The sequence below is a fragment of the Triturus cristatus genome, chromosome 4_1, assembly GCF_964204655.1.
Source record: "Triturus cristatus chromosome 4_1, aTriCri1.1, whole genome shotgun sequence".
Taxonomy (NCBI): domain Eukaryota; kingdom Metazoa; phylum Chordata; class Amphibia; order Caudata; family Salamandridae; genus Triturus; species Triturus cristatus.
Window position 1 is genome coordinate 134,010,704 of NC_140585.1, and position 15,000 is coordinate 134,025,703.

Sequence of the window (15,000 nt, forward strand, 5' to 3'; positions counted from 1 at the left end):
TGAGTTTAAAGCTCATTTGTATTCTCTACATAGCTCTGGAAGTTTCCAGACGTGGAGTGAAACTGTTTTGAAAGTAGGACAAATTGCTCCTTCCTGCATATGCTAATTTTTCACACTCACATAGGTTGTATACGTTTTATGTATCCTGGCTTGACCTATTCAAGTAGCTGAAAGCCTGTCACCACCTCTAGAAACAAGATTCACACCAATCCAATTCAAATCATTTTTTCCAAAGGAATATGTTCTGGCCGGTCGAAAATGCATCTCACAAAAATAGGCATTTAAAAATATACTTTGCAGTTTCAGAACCATAACATGACTGTGAAGTGTACACAAGTAAAACGGGACAGTTTCAAAGTACCTAATCCCTCATAAACTTCTGAGAGGAAGCATGTAATAAATCTACCTAATTTTCTGGAAAAGAAAGAGGCAGGATTTTTGTTATCACCTCAGATGGGACTTGACCCCACAATCCCTGGCTTAGGAGGCCAGTGCCTTATCCATTAGGCCACTGAGGCACACATGCATAGCTCTTTTCTAAAGGCATTATTTAAATGTATTCTATGGTCAGACACCGGTGTGTGCACACAGGGCATTTCTCACTTCTCTCTATAAGTAAACTTCCCATTTTCATCCTCTTCCATCCCCGACTTTAACGCTCTCTTCTATGCTATAATGGAGACTTTGCAATTTTAGCAAGTGGAGAGAAATTGGAGTTCCACTTTCGACTCCACACTTTTTCTTCACTTACTTCTTTTCTCAATATACTGGGCTTAGAAAATGGTATCAAGCCATCCTTATCATCAGTAGGACACGGAAAGAGGCACTAAGTCTCCTAACCAAGTTCAACCACACTCTGCAACTTAACCATTGCACTACAAATTAGGCAACGGGGGCATCAGCAAAGGCAGCCAATGTGCCGATTCTTTATACATTTTGTGTAGTACTTTTGTTACTCGGAGGCAAAATCAGCACTTTAACTGCCCAAATCATACAGATTTTACACATGTACCACTCTATGCACACATAGGCACACACCTTGCAGTTCTTCTACACACACTTAAGCTAAAAACCCATTCTGTCACTTCAAAATTCTGCAAACCTATTACATATTCAGTGCGTCGGCATAGAAGCACTTTTTAATGCCACTAAAATGCACAAGTAGTTAGACTGAAGATGCAACCTGAATGAGTTTATAGTATGTACTCCACTTTATTAATGATTAGTAATGAGAAAGTGAGGACTACAAGAGTATTGGAAAATACTTTTTCCACTCTGAATGTAAAGCAGATTGTGTGACCATTGGCCAAAAACGACTACGAAGGGACTCGAACCCTCAATCTTCTGATCCGAAGTCAGACGCCTTATCCATTAGGCCACGCGGTCATCCGTCCACCTGAGATGATTTTTATCATGTAGGTGGTATGCATGGATGGAGAACATATTATTGAAAGGTATTCAGGTTTACATCCCATAGTGTTCTTTCAGCTCTTTTCGCTGGAAGCACTTTTTTGGAATCTATATATTGAGAATTTTATGAGTACGATATGCTTTTGTTTTCCTTTTTCCATACAAACCTCTTTCCTCATGAGTTTAAAGCTCATTTGTATGCTCTACATAGCTCTGGACGTTTCCAGACGTGGAGTGAAACTGTTTTGAAAGTAGTACAAATTGCTCCTTCCTGCATATGCTAATTTTTCACACTCACATAGGTTGTATAAGTTTTATGAATCCTGGCTTGACCTATTCAAGTAGCTGAAAGCCTATCACCACCTCTAGAAACAAGATTCACACCAATCCAATTCATATCATTTTTTCCAAAGGAATATGTTCTGGACGGTCGAAAATGCATCTCACAAAAATAGGCATTTAAGAATCTACTTTGCAGTTTCAGAACACTAACATGACTGTGAAGTGTACACAAGTAAAATGGGACTGTTTCACAGTACCTAATCCCTCATAAACTTCTGAGAGGAAGCATGTAATAAATCTACCTAATTTTCTGGAAAAGAAAGAGGCAGGATTTTTGTTATCACCTCAGATGGGACTTGAACCAACAATCCCTGGCTTAGGAGGCCAGTGCCTTATCCATTAGGCCACTGAGGCACACATGCATAGCTCTTTTCTAGAGGCATTATTTAAATGTATTCTATGGTCAGACACCGGTGTGTGCACACAGGGCATTTCTCACTTCTCTCTATAAGTAAACTTCCCATTTTCATCCTCTTCCATCCCCGACTCTAACGCTCTCTTCTATGCTATAATGGAGACTTTGCAATTTTAGCAAGTGGAGAGAAATTGGAGAACCACTTTCGACTCCACACTTCTTCTTCACTTACTTCTTTTCTCAATATACTGGGCTTAGAAAATGGTATCAAGCCATCCTTATCATCAGTAGGACACGGAAAGAGGCACTAAGTCTCCTAACCAAGTTCAACCACACTCTGCAACTTAACCATTGCACTACAAATTAGGCAACGGGGGCATCAGCAAAGGCAGCCAATGTGCCGATCCTTTATACATTTTGTGTAGTACTTTTCTTACTCGGAGGCAAAATCAGCACTTTAACTGCCCAAATCATACAGATTTTACACATGTAGCACTCTATGCACACATAGGCACACACCTTGCAGTTCTTCTACACACACTTAAGCTAAAAACCCTTTCTGTCACTTCAAAATTCTGCAAACCTATTACATATTCAGTGCGTCAGCATAGAAGCACTTTTTAATGCCACTAAAATGCACAAGTAGTTAGACTGAAGATGCAACCTGAATGAGTTTACAGTATGTACTCCACTTTATTAATGATTAGTAATGAGAAAGTGAGGACTACAAGAGTATTGGAAAATACTTTTTCCACTCTGAATGTAAAGCAGATTGTGTGACCATTGGCCAAAAACGACCACGAAGGGACTCGAACCCTCAATCTTCTGATCCGAAGTCAGACGCCTTATCCATTAGGCCACGCAGTCATCCGTCCACCTGAGATGATTTTTATCATGTAGGTGGTATGCATGGATGGAGAACATATTATTGAAAGGTATTCAGCTTTACATCCCATAGTGTTCTTTCAGCTCTTTTCGCTGGAAGCACTTTTTTGGAATCTATATATTGAGAATTTTATGAGTACGATATGCTTTTGTTTTCCTTTTTCCATACAAACCTCTTTCCTCATGAGTTTAAAGCTCATTTGTATGCTCTACATAGCTCTGGACGTTTCCAGACGTGGAGTGAAACTGTTTTGAAAGTAGTTCAAATTGCTCCTTCCTGCATATGCTAATTTTTCACACTCACATAGGTTGTATAAGTTTTTGAATCCTGGCTTGACCTATTCAAGTAGCTGAAAGCCTGTCACCACCTCTAGAAACAAGATTCACACCAATCCATTTCAAATCATTTTTTCCAAAAGAATATGTTCTGGCCGGTCGAAAATGCATCTCACAAAAATAGGCATTTAAAAATCTACTTTGCAGTTTCAGAACACTAACATGACTGTGAAGTGTACACAAGTAAAATGGGACAGTTTCAAAGTACCTAATCCCTCATAAACTTCCGAGAGGAAGCATGTAATAAATCTACCTAATTTTCTGGAAAAGAAAGAGGGAGGATTTTTGGTATCACCTCAGATGGGACTTGAACCCACAATCCCTGGCTTAGGAGGCCAGTGCCTTATCCATTAGGCCACTGAGGCACACATGCAAAGTTCTTTTCTAGAGGCATTATTTAAATGTATTCTATGGTCAGACACCGGGGTGTGCACACAGGGCATTTCTCACTTCTCTCTATAAGTAAACTTCCCATTTTCATCCTCTTCCATCCCCGACTTTAACGCTCTCTTCTATGCTATAACAGAGACTTTGCAATTTTAGCAAGTGGAGAGAAATTGGAGAACCACTTTCGACTCCACACTTCATCTTCACTTACTTCTTTTCTCAATATACTGGGCTTAGAAAATGGTATCAAGCCATCCTTATCATCAGTAGGACACGGAAAGAGGCACTAAGTCTCGTAACCAAGTTCAACCACACTCTGCAACTTAACCATTGCACTACAAATTAGGCAACGTGGGCATCAGCAAAGGCAGCTAATGTGCCGATCCTTTATACATTTTGTGTAGTACTTTTCTTACTCGGAGGCAAAATCAGCACTTTAACTGCCCAAATCATACAGATTTTACATATGTACCACTCTATGCACACATAGGCACACACCTTGCAGTTCTTCTACACACACTTAAGCTAAAAACCCATTCTGTCACGTCAAAATTCTGCAAACCTATTACATATTCAGTGCGTCGGCATAGAAGCACTTTTTAATGCCACTAAAATGCACAAGTAGTTAGACTGAAGATGCAACCTGAATGAGTTTACAGTATGTACTCCACTTTATTAATGATTAGTACTGAGAAAGTGAGGACTACAAGAGTATTGGAAAAGACTTTTTCCACTCTGAATGTAAAGCAGATTGTGTGACCATTGGCCAAAAACGACCACGAAGGGACTCGAACCCTCAATCTTCTGATCCGAAGTCAGACGCCTTATCCATTAGGCCACGCGGTCATCCGTCCACCTGAGATGATTTTTATCATGTAGGTGGTATGCATGGATGGTGGTATGCATGGATTATTGAAAGGTATTCAGGTTTACATCCCATAGTGTTCTTTCAGCTCTTTTCGCTGGAAGCACTTTTTTGGAATCTATATATTGAGAATTTTATGAGTACGATATGCTTTTGTTTTCCTTTTTCCATACAAACCTCTTTCCTCATGAGTTTAAAGCTCATTTGTATGCTCTACATAGCTCTGGACGTTTCCAGACGTGGAGTGAAACTGTTTTGAAAGTAGTACAAATTGCTCCTTCCTGCATATGCTAATTTTTCACACTCACATAGGTTGTATAAGTTTTATGAATCCTGGCTTGACCTATTCAAGTAGCTGAAAGCCTGTCACCACCTCTAGAAACAAGATTCACACCAATCCAATTCATATCATTTTTTCCAAAGGAATATGTTCTGGCCGGTCGAAAATGCATCTCACAAAAATAGGCATTTAAGAATCTACTTTGCAGTTTCAGAACACTAACATGACTGTGAAGTGTACACAAGTAAAATGGGACTGTTTCACAGTACCTAATCCCTCATAAACTTCTGAGAGGAAGCATGTAATAAATCTACCTAATTTTCTGGAAAAGAAAGAGGGAGGATTTTTGTTATCACCTCAGATGGGACTTGAACCAACAATCCCTGGCTTAGGAGGCCAGTGCCTTATCCATTAGGCCACTGAGGCACACATGCATAGCTCTTTTCTAGAGGCATTATTTAAATGTATTCTATGGTCAGACACCGGTGTGTGCACACAGGGCATTTCTCACTTCTCTCTATAAGTAAACTTCACATTTTCATCCTCTTCCATCCCCGACTCTAACGCTCTCTTCTATGCTATAATGGAGACTTTGCAATTTTAGCAAGTGGAGAGAAATTGGAGAACCACTTTCGACTCCACACTTCTTCTTCACTTACTTCTTTTCTCAATATACTGGGCTTAGAAAATGGTATCAAGCCATCCTTATCATCAGTAGGACGCGGAAAGAGGCACTAAGTCTCCTAACCAAGTTCAACCACACTCTGCAACTTAACCATTGCACTACAAATTAGGCAACGGGGGCATCAGCAAAGGCAGCCAATGTGCCGATCCTTTATACATTTTGTGTAGTACTTTTCTTACTCGGAGGCAAAATCAGCACTTTAACTGCCCAAATCATACAGATTTTACACATGTAGCACTCTATGCACACATAGGCACACACCTTGCAGTTCTTCTACACACACTTAAGCTAAAAACCCTTTCTGTCACTTCAAAATTCTGCAAACCTATTACATATTCAGTGCGTCAGCATAGAAGCACTTTTTAATGCCACTAAAATGCACAAGTAGTTAGACTGAAGATGCAACCTGAATGAGTTTACAGTATGTACTCCACTTTATTAATGATTAGTAATGAGAAAGTGAGGACTACAAGAGTATTGGAAAATACTTTTTCCACTCTGAATGTAAAGCAGATTGTGTGACCATTGGCCAAAAACGACCACGAAGGGACTCGAACCCTCAATCTTCTGATCCGAAGTCAGACGCCTTATCCATTAGGCCACGCAGTCATCCGTCCACCTGAGATGATTTTTATCATGTAGGTGGTATGCATGGATGGAGAACATATTATTGAAAGGTATTCAGCTTTACATCCCATAGTGTTCTTTCAGCTCTTTTCGCTGGAAGCACTTTTTTGGAATCTATATATTGAGAATTTTATGAGTACGATATGCTTTTGTTTTCCTTTTTCCATACAAACCTCTTTCCTCATGAGTTTAAAGCTCATTTGTATGCTCTACATAGCTCTGGACGTTTCCAGACGTGGAGTGAAACTGTTTTGAAAGTAGTTCAAATTGCTCCTTCCTGCATATGCTAATTTTTCACACTCACATAGGTTGTATAAGTTTTTGAATCCTGGCTTGACCTATTCAAGTAGCTGAAAGCCTGTCACCACCTCTAGAAACAAGATTCACACCAATCCATTTCAAATCATTTTTTCCAAAAGAATATGTTCTGGCCGGTCGAAAATGTATCTCACAAAAATAGGCATTTAAAAATCTACTTTGCAGTTTCAGAACACTAACATGACTGTGAAGTGTACACAAGTAAAATGGGACAGTTTCAAAGTACCTAATCCCTCATAAACTTCCGAGAGGAAGCATGTAATAAATCTACCTAATTTTCTGGAAAAGAAAGAGGGAGGATTTTTGGTATCACCTCAGATGGGACTTGAACCCACAATCCCTGGCTTAGGAGGCCAGTGCCTTATCCATTAGGCCACTGAGGCACACATGCAAAGTTCTTTTCTAGAGGCATTATTTAAATGTATTCTATGGTCAGACACCGGGGTGTGCACACAGGGCATTTCTCACTTCTCTCTATAAGTAAACTTCCCATTTTCATCCTCTTCCATCCCCGACTTTAACGCTCTCTTCTATGCTATAACAGAGACTTTGCAATTTTAGCAAGTGGAGAGAAATTGGAGAACCACTTTCGACTCCACACTTCATCTTCACTTACTTCTTTTCTCAATATACTGGGCTTAGAAAATGGTATCAAGCCATCCTTATCATCAGTAGGACACGGAAAGAGGCACTAAGTCTCGTAACCAAGTTCAACCACACTCTGCAACTTAACCATTGCACTACAAATTAGGCAACGTGGGCATCAGCAAAGGCAGCTAATGTGCCGATCCTTTATACATTTTGTGTAGTACTTTTCTTACTCGGAGGCAAAATCAGCACTTTAACTGCCCAAATCATACAGATTTTACATATGTACCACTCTATGCACACATAGGCACACACCTTGCAGTTCTTCTACACACACTTAAGCTAAAAACCCATTCTGTCACGTCAAAATTCTGCAAACCTATTACATATTCAGTGCGTCGGCATAGAAGCACTTTTTAATGCCACTAAAATGCACAAGTAGTTAGACTGAAGATGCAACCTGAATGAGTTTACAGTATGTACTCCACTTTATTAATGATTAGTACTGAGAAAGTGAGGACTACAAGAGTATTGGAAAAGACTTTTTCCACTCTGAATGTAAAGCAGATTGTGTGACCATTGGCCAAAAACGACCACGAAGGGACTCGAACCCTCAATCTTCTGATCCGAAGTCAGACGCCTTATCCATTAGGCCACGCAGTCATCCGTCCACCTGAGATGATTTTTATCATGTAGGTGGTATGCATGGATGGTGGTATGCATGGATTATTGAAAGGTATTCAGGTTTACATCCCATAGTGTTCTTTCAGCTCTTTTCGCTGGAAGCACTTTTTTGGAATCTATATATTGAGAATTTTATGAGTACGATATGCTTTTGTTTTCCTTTTTCCATACAAACCTCTTTCCTCATGAGTTTAAAGCTCATTTGTATGCTCTACATAGCTCTGGACGTTTCCAGACGTGGAGTGAAACTGTTTTGAAAGTAGTACAAATTGCTCCTTCCTGCATATGCTAATTTTTCACACTCACATAGGTTGTATAAGTTTTATGAATCCTGGCTTGACCTATTCAAGTAGCTGAAAGCCTGTCACCACCTCTAGAAACAAGATTCACACCAATCCAATTCATATCATTTTTTCCAAAGGAATATGTTCTGGCCGGTCGAAAATGCATCTCACAAAAATAGGCATTTAAGAATCTACTTTGCAGTTTCAGAACACTAACATGACTGTGAAGTGTACACAAGTAAAATGGGACTGTTTCACAGTACCTAATCCCTCATAAACTTCTGAGAGGAAGCATGTAATAAATCTACCTAATTTTCTGGAAAAGAAAGAGGGAGGATTTTTGTTATCACCTCAGATGGGACTTGAACCAACAATCCCTGGCTTAGGAGGCCAGTGCCTTATCCATTAGGCCACTGAGGCACACATGCATAGCTCTTTTCTAGAGGCATTATTTAAATGTATTCTATGGTCAGACACCGGTGTGTGCACACAGGGCATTTCTCACTTCTCTCTATAAGTAAACTTCCCATTTTCATCCTCTTCCATCCCCGACTCTAACGCTCTCTTCTATGCTATAATGGAGACTTTGCAATTTTAGCAAGTGGAGAGAAATTGGAGAACCACTTTCGACTCCACACTTCTTCTTCACTTACTTCTTTTCTCAATATACTGGGCTTAGAAAATGGTATCAAGCCATCCTTATCATCAGTAGGACGCGGAAAGAGGCACTAAGTCTCCTAACCAAGTTCAACCACACTCTGCAACTTAACCATTGCACTACAAATTAGGCAACGGGGGCATCAGCAAAGGCAGCCAATGTGCCGATCCTTTATACATTTTGTGTAGTACTTTTCTTACTCGGAGGCAAAATCAGCACTTTAACTGCCCAAATCATACAGATTTTACCAATGTAGCACTCTATGCACATATAGGCACACACCTTGCAGTTCTTCTACACACACTTAAGCTAAAAACCCATTCTGTCACGTCAAAATTCTGCAAACCTATTACATATTCAGTGCGTCGGCATAGAAGCACTTTTTAATGCCACTAAAATGCACAAGTAGTTAGACTGAAGATGCAACCTGAATGAGTTTACAGTATGTACTCCACTTTATTAATGATTAGTACTGAGAAAGTGAGGACTACAAGAGTATTGGAAAATACTTTTTCCACTCTGAATGTAAAGCAGATTGTGTGACCATTGGCCAAAAACGACCACGAAGGGACTCGAACCCTCAATCTTCTGATCCGAAGTCAGACGCCTTATCCATTAGGCCACGCGGTCATCCGTCCACCTGAGATGATTTTTATCATGTAGGTGGTATGCATGGATTGAGAACATATTATTGAAAGGTTTTCAGATTTACATCCCATAGTGTTCTTTCAGCTCTTTTCGCTGGAAGCACTTTTTTGGAATCTATATATTGAGAATTTTATGAGTACGATATGCTTTTGTTTTCCTTTTTCCATACAAACCTCTTTCCTCATGAGTTTAAAGCTCATTTGTATGCTCTACATAGCTCTGGACGTTTCCAGACGTGGAGTGAAACTGTTTTGAAAGTAGTACAAATTGCTCCTTCCTGCATATGCTAATTTTTCACACTCACATAGGTTGTATAAGTTTTATGAATCCTGGCTTGACCTATTCAAGTAGCTGAAAGCCTGTCACCACCTCTAGAAACAAGATTCACACCAATCCAATTCATATCTTTTTTTCCAAAGGAATATGTTCTGGCCGGTCAAAAATGCATCTCACAAAAATAGGCATTTAAGAATCTACTTTGCAGTTTCAGAACACTAACATGACTGTGAAGTGTACACAAGTAAAATGGGACCGTTTCAAAGTACATAATCCCTCATAAACTTCTGAGAGGAAGCATGTAATAAATCTACCTAATTTTCTGGAAAAGAAAGAGGGAGGATTTTTGTTATCACCTCAGATGGGACTTAAACCCACAATCCCTGGCTTAGGAGACCAGTGCCTTATCCATTAGGCCACTGAGGCACACATGCATAGCTCTTTTCTAGAGGCATTATTTAAATGTATTCTATGGTCAGACACCGGTGTGTGCACACAGGGCATTTCTCACTTCTCTCTATAAGTAAACTTCCCATTTTCATCCTCTTCCATCCCCGACTTTAACGCTCTCTTCTATGCTATAATGGAGACTTTGCAATTTTAGCAAGTGGAGAGAAATTGGAGAACCACTTTCGACTCCACACTTCTTCTTCACTTACTTCTTTTCTCAATATACTGGGCTTAGAAAATGGTATCAAGCCATCCTTATCATCAGTAGGACACGGAAAGAGGCACTAAGTCTCCTAACCAAGTTCAACCACACTCTGCAACTTAACCATTGCACTACAAATTAGGCAACGGGGGCATCAGCAAAGGCAGCCAATGTGCCGATCCTTTATACATTTTGTGTAGTACTTTTCTTACTCGGAGGCAAAATCAGCACTTTAACTGCCCAAATCATACAGATTTTACACATGTAGCACTCTATGCACACATAGGCACACACCTTGCAGTTCTTCTACACACACTTAAGCTAAAAACCCATTCTGTCACGTCAAAATTCTGCAAACCTATTACATATTCAGTGCGTCGGCATAGAAGCACTTTTTAATGCCACTAAAATGCACAAGTAGTTAGACTGAAGATGCAACCTGAATGAGTTTACAGTATGTACTCCACTTTATTAATGATTAGTAATGAGAAAGTGAGGACTACAAGAGTATTGGAAAAGACTTTTTCCACTCTGAATGTAAAGCAGATTGTGTGACCATTGGCCAAAAACGACCACGAAGGGACTCGAACCCTCAATCTTCTGATCCGAAGTCAGACGTCTTATCCATTAGGCCACGCGGTCATCCGTCCACCTGAGATGATTTTTATCATGTAGGTGGTATGCATGGATGGAGAACATATTAATGAAAGGTATTCAGGTTTACATCCCATAGTGTTCTTTCAGCTCTTTTCGCTGGAAGCACTTTTTTGGAATCTATATATTGAGAATTTTATGAGTACGATATGCTTTTGTTTTCCTTTTTCCATACAAACCTCTTTCCTCATGAGTTTAAAGCTCATTTGTATTCTCTACATAGCTCTGGAAGTTTCCAGACGTGGAGTGAAACTGTTTTGAAAGTAGGACAAATTGCTCCTTCCTGCATATGCTAATTTTTCACACTCACATAGGTTGTATACGTTTTATGTATCCTGGCTTGACCTATTCAAGTAGCTGAAAGCCTGTCACCACCTCTAGAAACAAGATTCACACCAATACAATTCAAATCATTTTTTCCAAAGCAATATGTTCTGGCCGGTCGAAAATGCATCTCACAAAAATAGGCATTTAAAAATCTACTTTGCAGTTTCAGAACACTAACATGACTGTGAAGTGTACACAAGTAAAACGGGACAGTTTCAAAGTACCTAATCCCTCATAAACTTCTGAGAGGAAGCATGTAATAAATCTACCTAATTTTCTGGAAAAGAAAGAGGCAGGATTTTTGTTATCACCTCAGATGGGACTCGAACCCACAATCCCTGGCTAAGGAGGCCAGTGCCTTATCCATTAGGCCACTGAGGCACACATGCATAGCTCTTTTCTAAAGGCATTATTTAAATGTATTCTATGGTCAGACACCGGTGTGTGCACACAGGGCATTTCTCACTTCTCTCTATAAGTAAACTTCCCATTTTCATCCTCTTCCATCCCCGACTTTAACGCTCTCTTCTATGCTATAATGGAGACTTTGCAATTTTAGCAAGTGGAGAGAAATTGGAGAACCACTTTCGACTCCACACTTCTTCTTCACTTACTTCTTTTCTCAATATACTGGGCTTAGAAAATGGTATCAAGCCATCCTTATCATCAGTAGGACACGGAAAGAGGCACTAAGTCTCCTAACCAAGTTCAACCACACTCTGCAACTTAACCATTGCACTACAAATTAGGCAACAGGGGCATCAGCAAAGGCAGCCAATGTGCCGATCCTTTATACATTTTGTGTAGTACTTTTCTTACTCGGAGGCAAAATCAGCACTTTAACTGCCCAAATCATACAGATTTTACACATGTAGCACTCTATGCACACATAGGCACACACCTTGCAGTTCTTCTACACACACTTAAGCTAAAAACCCATTCTGTCACGTCAAAATTCTGCAAACCTATTACATATTCAGTGCGTCGGCATAGAAGCACTTTTTAATGCCACTAAAAGCACAAGTAGTTAGACTGAAGATGCAACCTGAATTAGTTTACAGTATGTACTCCACTTTATTAATGATTAGTAATGAGAAAGTGAGGACTACAAGAGTATTGGAAAAGACTTTTTCCACTCTGAATGTAAAGCAGATTGTGTGACCATTGGCCAAAAACGGCCATGAAGGGACAGGAACCCTCAATCTTCTGATCCGAAGTCAGACGCCTTATCCATTAGGCCACGCGGTCATCCGTCCACCTGAGATGATTTTTATCATGTAGGTGGTATGCATGGATGGAGAACATATTATTGAAAGGTATTCAGGTTTACATCCCATAGTGTTCTTTCAGCTCTTTTCGCTGGAAGCACTTTTTTGGAATCTATATATTGAGAATTTTATGAGTACGATATGCTTTTGTTTTCCTTTTTCCATACAAACCTCTTTCCTCATGAGTTTAAAGCTCATTTGTATTCTCTACATAGCTCTGGACGTTTCCAGACGTGGAGTGAAACTGTTTTGAAAGTAGTACAAATTGCTCCTTCCTGCATATGCTAATTTTTCACACTCACATAGGTTGTATAAGTTTTATGAATCCTGGCTTGACCTATTCAAGTAGCTGAAAGCCTGTCACCACCTCTAGAAACAAGATTCACACCAATCCAATTCATATCATTTTTTCCAAAGGAATATGTTCTGGCCGGTCGAAAATGCATCTCACAAAAATAGGCATTTAAAATATACTTTGCAGTTTCAGAACCCTAACATGACTGTGAAGTGTACACAATTAAAACGGGACAGTTTCAAAGTACCTAATCCCTCATAAACTTCTGAGAGGAAGCATGTAATAAATCTACCTAATTTTCTGGAAAAGAAAGAGGCAGGATTTTTGTTATCACCTCAGCTGGGACTCGAACCCACAATCCCGGGCTTAGGAGGCCAGTGCCTTATCCATTAGGCCACTGAGGCACACATGCATAGCTCTTTTCTAAAGGCATTATTTAAATGTATTCTATGGTCAGACACCGGTGTGTGCACACAGGGCATTTCTCACTTCTCTCTATAAGTAAACTTCCCATTTTCATCCTCTTCCATCCCCGACTTTAACGCTGTCTTCTATGCTATATTGGAGACTTTGCAATTTTAGCAAGTGGAGAGAAATTGGAGTTCCACTTTCGACTCCACACTTCTTCTTCACTTACTTCTTTTCTCAATATACTGGGCTTAGAAAATGGTATCAAGCCATCCTTATCATCAGTAGGACACGGAAAGAGGCACTAAGTCTCCTAACCAAGTTCAACCACACTCTGCAACTTAACCATTGCACTACAAATTAGGCAACGGGGGCATCAGCAAAGGCAGCCAATGTGCCGATCCTTTATACATTTTGTGTAGTACTTTTCTTACTCGGAGGCAAAATCAGCACTTTAACTGCCCAAATCATACAGATTTTACACATGTAGCACTCTATGCACACATAGGCACACACCTTGCAGTTCTTCTACACACACTTAAGCTAAAAACCCATTCTGTCACGTCAAAATTCTGCAAACCTATTACATATTCAGTGCGTCGGCATAGAAGCACTTTTTAATGCCACTAAAACGCACAAGTAGTTAGACTGAAGATGCAACCTGAATGAGTTTACAGTATGTACTCCACTTTATTAATGATTAGTAATGAGAAAGTGAGGACTACAAGAGTATTGGAAAAGACTTTTTCCACTCTGAATGTAAAGCAGATTGTGTGACCATTGGCCAAAAACGACCACGAAGGGACTCGAACCCTCAATCTTCTGATCCGAAGTCAGACGTCTTATCCATTAGGCCACGCGGTCATCCGTCCACCTGAGATGATTTTTATCATGTAGGTGGTATGCATGGATGGAGAACATATTAATGAAAGGTATTCAGGTTTACATCCCATAGTGTTCTTTCAGCTCTTTTCGCTGGAAGCACTTTTTTGGAATCTATATATTGAGAATTTTATGAGTACGATATGCTTTTGTTTTCCTTTTTCCATACAAACCTCTTTCCTCATGAGTTTAAAGCTCATTTGTATTCTCTACATAGCTCTGGAAGTTTCCAGACGTGGAGTGAAACTGTTTTGAAAGTAGGACAAATTGCTCCTTCCTGCATATGCTAATTTTTCACACTCACATAGGTTGTATACGTTTTATGTATCCTGGCTTGACCTATTCAAGTAGCTGAAAGCCTGTCACCACCTCTAGAAACAAGATTCACACCAATACAATTCAAATCATTTTTTCCAAAGCAATATGTTCTGGCCGGTCGAAAATGCATCTCACAAAAATAGGCATTTAAAAATCTACTTTGCAGTTTCAGAACACTAACATGACTGTGAAGTGTACACAAGTAAAACGGGACAGTTTCAAAGTACCTAATCCCTCATAAACTTCTGAGAGGAAGCATGTAATAAATCTACCTAATTTTCTGGAAAAGAAAGAGGCAGGATTTTTGTTATCACCTCAGCTGGGACTCGAACCCACAATCCCTGGCTTAGGAGGCCAGTGCCTTATCCATTAGGCCACTGAGGCACACATGCATAGCTCTTTTCTAAAGGCATTATTTAAATGTATTCTATGGTCAGACACCGGTGTGTGCACACAGGGCATTTCTCACTTCTCTCTATAAGTAAACTTCCCATTTTCATCCTCTTCCATCCCCGACTTTAACGCTCTCTTCTATGCTATAATGGAGACTTTGCAATTTTAGCAAGTG

The 15,000-nt window shown here is 39.8% G+C and overlaps 9 non-coding genes across 9 annotated transcripts; all 9 read right to left on the minus strand.

Moving 5' to 3' along the window:
* Positions 1–1,313: 1,313 nt before the first annotated feature.
* Positions 1,314–1,386, minus strand: TRNAR-UCG (transfer RNA arginine (anticodon UCG)). Its single transcript has one exon. It is a non-coding gene; the product is annotated as a tRNA-Arg (tRNA).
* A 1,515-nt stretch (positions 1,387–2,901) lies between these two features.
* On the minus strand, positions 2,902–2,974 carry TRNAR-UCG (transfer RNA arginine (anticodon UCG)). Its single transcript has one exon. It is a non-coding gene; the product is annotated as a tRNA-Arg (tRNA).
* Positions 2,975–3,620: 646 nt separating this feature from the next.
* Positions 3,621–3,693, minus strand: TRNAR-CCU (transfer RNA arginine (anticodon CCU)). Its single transcript has one exon. It is a non-coding gene; the product is annotated as a tRNA-Arg (tRNA).
* A 795-nt stretch (positions 3,694–4,488) lies between these two features.
* TRNAR-UCG (transfer RNA arginine (anticodon UCG)) lies at positions 4,489–4,561 on the minus strand. Its single transcript has one exon. It is a non-coding gene; the product is annotated as a tRNA-Arg (tRNA).
* A 1,520-nt stretch (positions 4,562–6,081) lies between these two features.
* On the minus strand, positions 6,082–6,154 carry TRNAR-UCG (transfer RNA arginine (anticodon UCG)). Its single transcript has one exon. It is a non-coding gene; the product is annotated as a tRNA-Arg (tRNA).
* Positions 6,155–6,800: 646 nt separating this feature from the next.
* On the minus strand, positions 6,801–6,873 carry TRNAR-CCU (transfer RNA arginine (anticodon CCU)). Its single transcript has one exon. It is a non-coding gene; the product is annotated as a tRNA-Arg (tRNA).
* A 795-nt stretch (positions 6,874–7,668) lies between these two features.
* Positions 7,669–7,741, minus strand: TRNAR-UCG (transfer RNA arginine (anticodon UCG)). The gene has a single exon. It is a non-coding gene; the product is annotated as a tRNA-Arg (tRNA).
* A 1,520-nt stretch (positions 7,742–9,261) lies between these two features.
* TRNAR-UCG (transfer RNA arginine (anticodon UCG)) lies at positions 9,262–9,334 on the minus strand. Its single transcript has one exon. It is a non-coding gene; the product is annotated as a tRNA-Arg (tRNA).
* Positions 9,335–14,743: 5,409 nt separating this feature from the next.
* On the minus strand, positions 14,744–14,816 carry TRNAR-CCU (transfer RNA arginine (anticodon CCU)). The gene has a single exon. It is a non-coding gene; the product is annotated as a tRNA-Arg (tRNA).
* Positions 14,817–15,000: the final 184 nt, after the last annotated feature.